The sequence below is a fragment of the Anser brachyrhynchus genome (genome assembly GCF_964034855.1).
Source record: "Anser brachyrhynchus genome assembly, contig: SCAFFOLD_119, whole genome shotgun sequence".
In the NCBI taxonomy this organism is placed as follows: Eukaryota; Metazoa; Chordata; class Aves; order Anseriformes; family Anatidae; genus Anser; species Anser brachyrhynchus.
In genome coordinates this window covers 204,564-213,877 of record NW_027663829.1, presented here as the reverse complement: position 1 = coordinate 213,877, position 9,314 = coordinate 204,564, and the positions used below count along the sequence as shown (strand labels likewise).

General features: G+C 47.5%; 1 long non-coding RNA gene across 1 annotated transcript; it reads right to left on the bottom strand.

Annotated features, from left to right (window-relative positions):
• Positions 1-241: 241 nt before the first annotated feature.
• LOC308186772 lies at positions 242-6,645 on the bottom strand. Its single transcript, XR_013944287.1, has 3 exons — positions 5,889-6,645; positions 2,339-2,446; positions 242-1,502 (listed from the first exon to the last, which is right to left on the bottom strand). It is a non-coding gene; the product is annotated as an uncharacterized lncRNA (long non-coding RNA).
• Positions 6,646-9,314: the final 2,669 nt, after the last annotated feature.

The following is a 9,314-nucleotide window of genomic DNA, read 5'->3' as shown; positions in this document are numbered from 1 at the left end:
CTGTTACTTTCTCAGGGGCTGCTCGAACAGGGAGACAGGAAGGCCCTCATTCTTCCTCCTTATCTGGTGGTCCAGGGAGACAGGAAGACAGGAAGGCTCTCATTCTTCCTCCTTATCTGGTGGTCTCTTGGCCGGCTATCAGAAGTTACTGCACATCCGTGCAAAGTCAGTAGTTTTTCTCCGAAGAAATCCCTTGTTCTTTTCGCGCCTAAACCCAGGCCTCAATGTTAACCCTTCAAAACCCCTTAGTGGCACGAATTGCTGGACCATTTCTTACAATTCCTCCCTTTTTTTTTTTTTTTAATCATCAATTCGTGTCTCTCCTTCAACCTTTGTCAGTAACAATTGGATTTCATCAGTCAGTTCTCGGGGTGTCCACTTCTTAAGCATCATTATCGACACGTCACCTTTTCTCTCCACTGAAGTCATCACAAATTGGGTGCTATTTATTACTCGCCGTATCAACAACGTAAAGCAAGGTATCGTACAAGGTATAAACAATAATGTCACTATACCACATAAAAATAAAAACAGCATCCTTTTAACCCATGGTTCACCAGGCAACCATGAAAAGAAATCCCAATCCATACCCTTCCAAGTTTGTACTGGGACGTGGGCTAGCTTTCTAATTTCCTTTGTTATCTGCTTGACCACTTTTCCATTATCATCAATCTGTAGACAACAATTAGAATCGTTCAGTTTTCCACATACTCCCCCTTCTTCTGCTAGTAAATAGTCTAAGACCATTCTATGTTGGAATATAGCATTTCTCATTTGAGTGGATTGGTCAGCCAAAAGATCCAAGGCTGTCGCTGTTTGATTTGTTACAACTTCGAGGATAGCTTGCAACCTAATTATTCGGTTCAAATTATAAATAGGTTCTCGGGCTCCTGATATCAACTCATTTGAGTTCCAGGTGGCTGGCCCATAATGCTGTATGATTCTTTCAGGAGGCCATTCATCCTTTCCCCATTTTTGGGCACTATCCCCGGATAAGGAAGTATCAATAGATCGTTTTACTCTGTTCAGGTCATCATATAATCTTATTCCTAAATGATTTCCTTGTGTTTGTGACAATAAAAAGAACAAGGGTCTTATGTACCCCCCATAGCATATTCCCGACCAGTTTCCAGGTAGCCTCTTGTAAGCATGTTTGCCACACACCCAATAATGTCCCTTTAGGGCCCACGTCCCGTTTGGAAAATGACCATCCCATCCATCTTTACCCTTTGGGGCGTGATAATACAGAGTGTCCTTGTTACCGAGTGGTCCTGTTACAATGTCTGCCCCGTTTGTACTCATATATGCACGCTTCCAAGCTCCCACGTTGGGTTTCCACTTACAGTCACAATTCAGTTCTCTTTGGCAACCTGTCATATTTTAAGCCTTTTTCGCCGTCCAATCTTGAGAGTGTGGGAAGCGCCTTCAATCATGGGGTTGGGCCCGCTTTCAGAGCTTGTGTTACCATTCAGCCCTTCAGGGTGATCCAGCTCCTGGAAAAACTAATCACAATTTTATTATGGGTTTAAAAGGTTCTCATGTTATTTTTCTCAGGACAAACTGATCTTGGTGTGGGAGAAGTCCGGTCGAGGCACTCTCACTCGGTGGTCAATACCCATAGGGGTTGCCTCCCTCGGTAGACCATACACGCCGCAGTGGAGGGTCCTACCCCGGTCTTGCCTTCTCCCTTTCCTCCCTTCAGCCTTGTCCTCTTTATCCAGTGCCCTTAATTCATGCAGAACCTCATTGCTGGGATATCAGTTCCTCTTTAGTCTCAGTTTCAGTTCCCCAGGAGTGGACTCAACCCTCCAGGCTTCGGTAGTTATTGGTCCTTTTATTCTGGATGCGTGGGTCCAACCCCTTTCTGCTGTTCTCACAGCTGTTTCAGTAGTAAGTAAAACAAGGTACAGTCCCTCCCATCGGGGGTTCAATGATTCTTCTCTCCAGGTTTTTATTAAGACCTTGTCTCCTGGTTGTATTTTATGAATAGCAAATCCTAAAGGTGGTGTCTGAGTCATCATCCCAATTTATCTTATCTCCTGTAATCTCCTTCCAATGGTAATTATGTATTTCTGGATACTATGATCCTCAACTACATTGTTCCCTAGGGGCATCCCTTGAGAATAAGGCATACCATATAACATTTCATATGATGATAATCCAGTCTCACTGTGTGGTTTAGTTCTTATGTTTAAAAGTGCCAATGGTAAGCATTTCGTCCAGGGCAGCTGTGTCTCGATCATTAACTTAGCCAATTGTTGTTTTATTGTTTGATTCATCCTTTCTACTTTCCCTGAGCTTTGTGGGTGCCACGGAGTGTGGTATTCCCACTGAATACCTTTCAAGGGGTACATCCTTCAAATCTTTGTGGCTGGCGTATGTTCGATTATTTCCACACAATTGTGTTCCAACGGTCCTTCTTCTGGAACGGTTCCTAGAAATACTGCTGGATATAACAGGTTAGTCGTTTTCAAGGTTATGTCATCTTGTTCAGTTAGGATTGCCTGATATTTCATCATCCAGCTGGGTGATAACCAGTGCCCCCCCCCTTTGTTCCAAAACGGTTGTTACCATATGTGGTCCAAAAACTTCAATACGTTTTCCCATTTGAAGGCAAATAATTTTCTACTATCTTTATCAAGAGGTATGCAAAAGAAGGCATCCTTTAAATCTATCACGGTAAACCATTTATATTTCTCTTTCACAGATGTTAACAATGTGTAAGGATTAGCTACTACCGGGTGAATATCCTTTGTTATTTCATTTATTGCTCTAAGATCTTGTACAGATCTATACTCGCCATTCGGCTTCTTTACTGGAAAAATTGGAGTATTGTATTCCGATTTACATTCTTCCAGAATCTGATATTTGAGAAATTTGTCAATAATTTTCACCATTCCCGTGCCTAGCTTCTATCTTAAGCGGATATTGTTTGATTCAAACAGGTTTGGCTCCTTCCTTTAATTCCACCTTTACCAGTTGTGCCAGTTTCGACTTCCCTGGTACATCTGTTTCCCGTACTGTTGCTATAACTGCATTTTCTACTTCTCTTGGAATATTAACAAAGGGTTTATCTTTGATCATTAGGATTTGGCCTACTTTGGACTCAGGTACCTTCATTATTAATTCTCCATCCTCAAAGGTTATTGTTGCATCTAATTTGGCTAATAGATCCCGTCCCAAGAGTGGCATCGGGCATTCTGGTACATACTAAAATTTATGGGTTAGTTCCTCACCCCCAAAACGCAAATCAAGGGGTCGTAAGAATGGCCGTTCCTCCTCCTTCCCTGTGGCTCCAATTATTGTAGTTGTCTTAGTTCCTAATCGTCCTTTTAAACTATTTAACACTGAATATGTTGCTCCTATTACATTTACTGACTAACACAGAGAAAGAAGCTCCCATAACCAACAAAAAATTCAAGCCTCTGTCTTCGTTTCCTAGCTTTATTTCAACTAGTGGACCTGCTAGGGTAGATGCCCCAGGTCCCCGTCATTCCTGACTGTTGTAAGTTTGTCCTGCAGCCTAAGACAATTTCTTTCTGATATCAGGGGCCGATTGCCCTGGAAAGAGGCTAGCCAGTTGCCTCTGTTTGTTTGTTTGTTTGTTTGTTTGTTTTTAAGCCAGGTCCATTTTTTTTTTTTTCTCATTGCATTTCAAAGTTGGTCCAAAAATTCAAAAATTCCATAAATTCCATAGGGGTTTCTTTTGGACCTTGTTGGAACAGATTCTCAATTCCCAATAGCCAATTTAACCAGATTTTAGTATTTACATAATTTCCGGGGTGATTAGGGTCTCAGTGAGGGGGTCGGTCAGGGGAATGCAATCGTTGAAAGTTCCCTGAGCGGTCCCATTGGCAATCTGAGCTCACACAGGAACTCAGGTTGTTTCAAGAGTTAGCTGCTTTTCTGTTTCCACGACAACTCTCTCGGACCCATCACGGTCCCCCTGCCCCAGAGGGCTCACACCCGCGATTTAGAGATCTCAGCCTCGGGTTGAGACGGAACTATTAACATTCCTACATCCTCTTTCCCTGCTCATTCAACTTCAAACAGCTCTGTTAAATACTACATGCCACACAACCTTTAACACCTCCAACAATCCTTTTAACACTTCCTTTATCTTTCTCCAGCCTGTACTTTTCTAATGCCAACACCAAAGGCTCAGTCAGGGGCCAACTTAATTCCAAACCTTTTCCCTCCAAGATGCTGAAACAACGTATCACTATACAACATTTCATCCTATTTTCCTTCTCTCCTCAAAAACATTAATTGCAAGACACTGTTATAGTCGATTGATCCATAAAGTGGCCATTTAGTTTATATAGTGGCCACCATTGATTGCAATACTTAGTGAAAGTCCTCTTGCTTTCTGTGCCCCCATTTCTAACAATATCCTTCCAATGTGCCAATATGCACCCAAGGAGGCTTTTTCTTTTTTAGGACGTCTTTTTTTTTTTTTTTTTTTTTTTTTTGGATTTTCCCCTTTTCCTTGATTTCCCATTCCCTTTTATTTATTTATATTAGTTACTGTCCCTTGTTTCAATTTCCACGCAAACCTTTTTATTGCAGGTTTTTACTATCTTTTCCTAATCTTCTTCCCAAATGTCCCAATTCTCTGGGATTAAACTCTTCTTTCCACATACAAACTTTACTATTTCAGATTATTAATGAGCCCCATTCCAATCATAAATCCGCAGGACTTCGGAAAAACACCTGAAGCACTCAGCCTTCTGTCTTCTAGACAAACAATACCACCTTTTTCACAAAATTTACATTTCAACAAGACCGAATTTCAAGCCGAATGCTAATTTTTCTCATGCACTTTGTTAGTAAGCCTACACAAAACAAGGAATCACTCCTGTGTATCCGTCAAGATGGGGGTTTAAAAGGTATTGAGGCCTAAATAAATTCGCTCTCCCCCTTCTTACCAAATTCCCAGGGCTCAGGCCCGAACCACCAAAGAAGTGACTCTCCGTTCTACCACTTTGATAATGTCAGCCCCTCTCCCCCGATACTTGGGAAACTGACCGAACACCACCGCGAATATACCCAAACTTTTAAACTGTTACTTAGATAATGCTCCCACCTTCCTCCTTGACACAGTCAAAACATTTAAGAACAAAACAGGATTACAAGATGCACCACCGGGGGTGGATTGTTAGGATACAGAGGTGGTAGGTTATCCAATGACTCCCATTCATCATCTTTTTCTTTTTCCTTTTTTTTTTTATTTTTTTATTTTTTTGTTCTCTTCTTCGTCAAACTTCTCGTCTGCTTTTAGTGTAAATATTGAGGCTGGAAAAGGACGTGAGATCCTGATCCATAATCCTGCATAATCACTTTCCTCCTGGCTAAAAGGTTCCTTTGAGTTAACATGTAGATTTAAAGCCTGGCAAACCCAGTCTTCAAAAGATCCGAAAATAGGCCAAAAGACATGTGGTCTTAAAGGCTCCTTTGGCCATTCTATCATACAATACTGAATCATTTTTACTTTGCTTTTTCCTTTTCTGGGGCCCCTATCGTTCCAATTTCTAATCATTATCCCTAATGGACTTTCTGGTGGTATGTCTGGTAATTTGCTCCCTTTTCTCTGGTCCCGGGTCTTCAATTTTGTCTGACCCATCTAGGAATTTTACTGTGGCAATTCCTACAGCCCTTGGTTGCCTTAGTGAGAGTGTCTTGCAGGGGGTTTAGGACCTATCACCCACCCACGAATCCTATAGGAATCGCTTCGGTCCTTCACCGGCCAAGTCCCTCGCGGGAGATTGGAACCGCGGTTAGAAGACCTCCACAATCGCTTCGGAACTACGTTCCGTCTCAGTCACACTCTCACACACACAGGCAACCGAAACCCACCCAACCGAACGGTATACACATTAAATACTTACGACTCCGTCGTCTTCGTTCGGATCTTCGCGCGCAGAATTACGGGCAAAATATAGTGCTGCAGCCGGCAAAGGGAGCTCATAAAAAAATCTAAATCTTTGCTTGCCCTTATTCAGGTTCAGGATGGTGTTAGCCCCGACCTGACTCGAACAGGAGCCACCAAATGGTGGGGGCGCCCCTCCTAGATCAAGTCAGAATTCAGGAACCAAGACCATCCCGGACGAGCCCCCAATTGTTATAAATGACTGAGTCCCAAATAGGATTACAATCAGAGTTTACAATTTATTAAACGAATAGAGGCAAGCAAACAGCGCTGGGTGCGCCGGGAGTCTCTGCTCCACCGGGACGCACACCCGTTACGTAAGGCATCTACTTTTTTATACTCCTAGGCTAATACATATTTATTACTACTTCTAAAAGAGGCAAGGTTATTATAATTGGTTTCCCGAATCTGATGTCGCCTGCTTATCAGTCTCTGTTACTTTCTCAGGGGCTGCTCGAACAGGGAGACAGGAAGGCCCTCATTCTTCCTCCTTATCTGGTGGTCCAGGGAGACAGGAAGACAGGAAGGCTCTCATTCTTCCTCCTTATCTGGTGGTCTCTTGGCCGGCTATCAGAAGTTACTGCACATCCGTGCAAAGTCAGTAGTTTTTCTCCGAAGAAATCCCTTGTTCTTTTCGCGCCTAAACCCAGGCCTCAATGTTAACCCTTCAAAACCCCTTAGTGGCACGAATTGCTGGACCATTTCTTACAGACTGAATTCCCGGTGGTGCCAGTGCACTCTCTGGACTCACTGCACTGCATCCCCAGTGGTGCCAGTGCACTCTCTGGACTCACTGGACTGAATTCCCGGTGGTGCCAGTGCACTCTCTGGACTCACTGCACTGCATCCCCTGTGGTGCCAGTGCACTCTCTGGACTTGCCGGGGTGCATCCCCAGTGGTGCCAGTGCACTCTCTGGACTCACTGCACTGCATCCCCAGTGGTGCCAGTGCACTCTCTGGACTCACTGCAGTGCATCCCCAGTGGTGCCAGTGCACTCTCTGGAGTCACCGCAGTGCATCACCAGTGGTGCCAGTGCACTCTCTGGACTCACTGCAGTGCATCCCCAATCGTACCAGTGCACTCTCTGGACTCACTGCACTGCATCCCCAGTGGTGCCAGTGCACTCTCTTGAGTCACTGCAGTGCATCCCCAGTGGTGCCAGTGCACTCTCTGGACTCACTGCACTGCATCCCCAGTGGTGCCAGTGCACTCTCTGGACTCACTGCAGTGCATCCCCAGTGGTGCCAGTGCACTCTCTGGACTCACTGCACTGCATCCCCAGTGGTGCCAGTGCACTCTCTGAGCTCACTGCACTGCATCCCCAGTGGTGCCAGTGCACTCTCTGGACTCACTGCACTGCATCCCCAGTGGTGCCGGGGCACTCTCTGGAATAACTGCACTGCATCCCCAGTGGTGCCAGTACCCTCTGTGGACTCACTGCACTACATCCCCAGTGGGGCCAGAGCACTCTCTGCACTCACTGCACTGCATCCCCAGTGGTGCCAGTGAACTCTCTGGACTGACTGCACTGCATCCCCAGTGGTGCCAGTGCACTCTCTTGAGTCACTGCACTGCATCCCCAGTGGTGCCAGTGCACTCTCTGGACTCACTGCATTGCACCGCCAGTGGTGCCAGTGCACTCTCTGGACTCACTTCAGTGCATCCCCAATAGTACCAGTGCACTCTCTGGACTCACTGCACTGCATCCCTAGTGGTGCCAGTGCACTCTCTGGACTCACTGCACTGCATCCCCAGTGGTGCCAGTGCACTCTCTGGACTCACTGCACTGCATCCCCAGTGGTCCCAGGGCACTCTCTGGACTCACTGCACTGCATCCCCAGTGGTGCCAGTGACCTCTCTGGAGTCAGTGCACTGCATTCCCAGTGGTGTCAGTGCACTCTCTGGACTCACCGGGGTGCATCCCCAATAGTGCCAGTGCCCTCTCTGGACTCACTGCAGTGCATCCCCAGTGGTGCCAGTGCACTCTCTGGAGTCACAGCACTGCATCAACACTGGTGCCAGTGCACTCTCTGGACTCACTGCACTGCATCCCCAGTGGTGACAGTGCACACTCTGGACTCACGGCACTGCATCCCCAGTGGTGCCAGTGCACTCTCTGGACCAACGGCACTGCCTCCCCAGTGGTGCCAGTGCACTCTCTGGACTCACTGCACTGCATCCCCAGTGGTGCCAGTGCACTCTCTGGACTCACTGCAGTGTATCAACAATCGTACCAGTGCAATCTATGGTCTCACTGCAGTGCATCCCCAGTGGTGCCAGTGCACTCTCTGGCCTCACTGCACTGCATCCCCAGTGGTGCAAGTGCACTCTCTGGACTCACGGCACTGCATCCCCGGTGGTGCCCGTGCACTCTCTGGACTCACTGCACTGCACCCCCAGTGGTGCCAGTGCACTCTCTGGAGTCACAGCACTGCATCCCCACTGGTGCCAGTGCACTCTCTGGAGTCACGGCACTGCATCACCAGTGGTGCTAGTGCACTCTCTGGACCAACGGCACTGCCTCCCCAGTGGTGTCAGTGCACTCTCTGGACTCACCGGGGTGCATCCCCAATAGTGCCAGTGCCCTCTATGGACTCACTGCACTGCATCCCCAGTGGTGCCAGTGCGCTCTCTTGAGTCACTGCAGTGCATCCCCAGTGGTGCCAGTGCACTCTCTGGACTCACTCCATTGCATCCCCAGTAGTGCCAGTGCACTCTCTGGACTCACTGCAGTGTATCCCCAGTGGTGCCAGTGCACTCTCTGGACTCACTGCAGTGAATCCCCAGTGGTGCCAGTGCACTCTCTGGACTCACTGCAGTGCATCCCCAGTGGTGCCAGTGCACTCTCTGGACTCACTGCACTACATCCCCAGTGGTGCCAGTGCACTCTCTGGACTCACTGCACTGCATCCCCAGTGGTGCCAGTGCGCTCTCTTGAGTCACTGCAGTGCATCCCCAGTGGTGCCAGTGACCTCTCTGGACTCACTGCAGTGAATCCCCAGTGGTGCCAGTGCACTCTCTGGACTCACTGCAGTGTATCCCCAGTGGTGCCAGTGCACTCTCTGGACTCACTGCAGTGAATCCCCAGTGGTGCCAGTGCACTCTCTGGACTCACTGCACTGCATCCCCAGTGGTGCCAGTGCACTCTCTGGACTCACTGCACTGCATCCCCAGTGGTGCCAGTGCGCTCTCTTGAGTCACTGCAGTGCATCCCCAGTGGTGCCAGTGCACTCCCTGGACTCACTGCATTGCATCCCAGGTGGTGCCAGTGCACTCTCTGGACTCCCTGCAGTGCATCCCCAGTCGTTCCAGTGCACTCTCTGGATTCACTGCACTGCATCCCCAGTGGTGCCACTGCAATCTCTGGTCTCACTGCAGTGCATC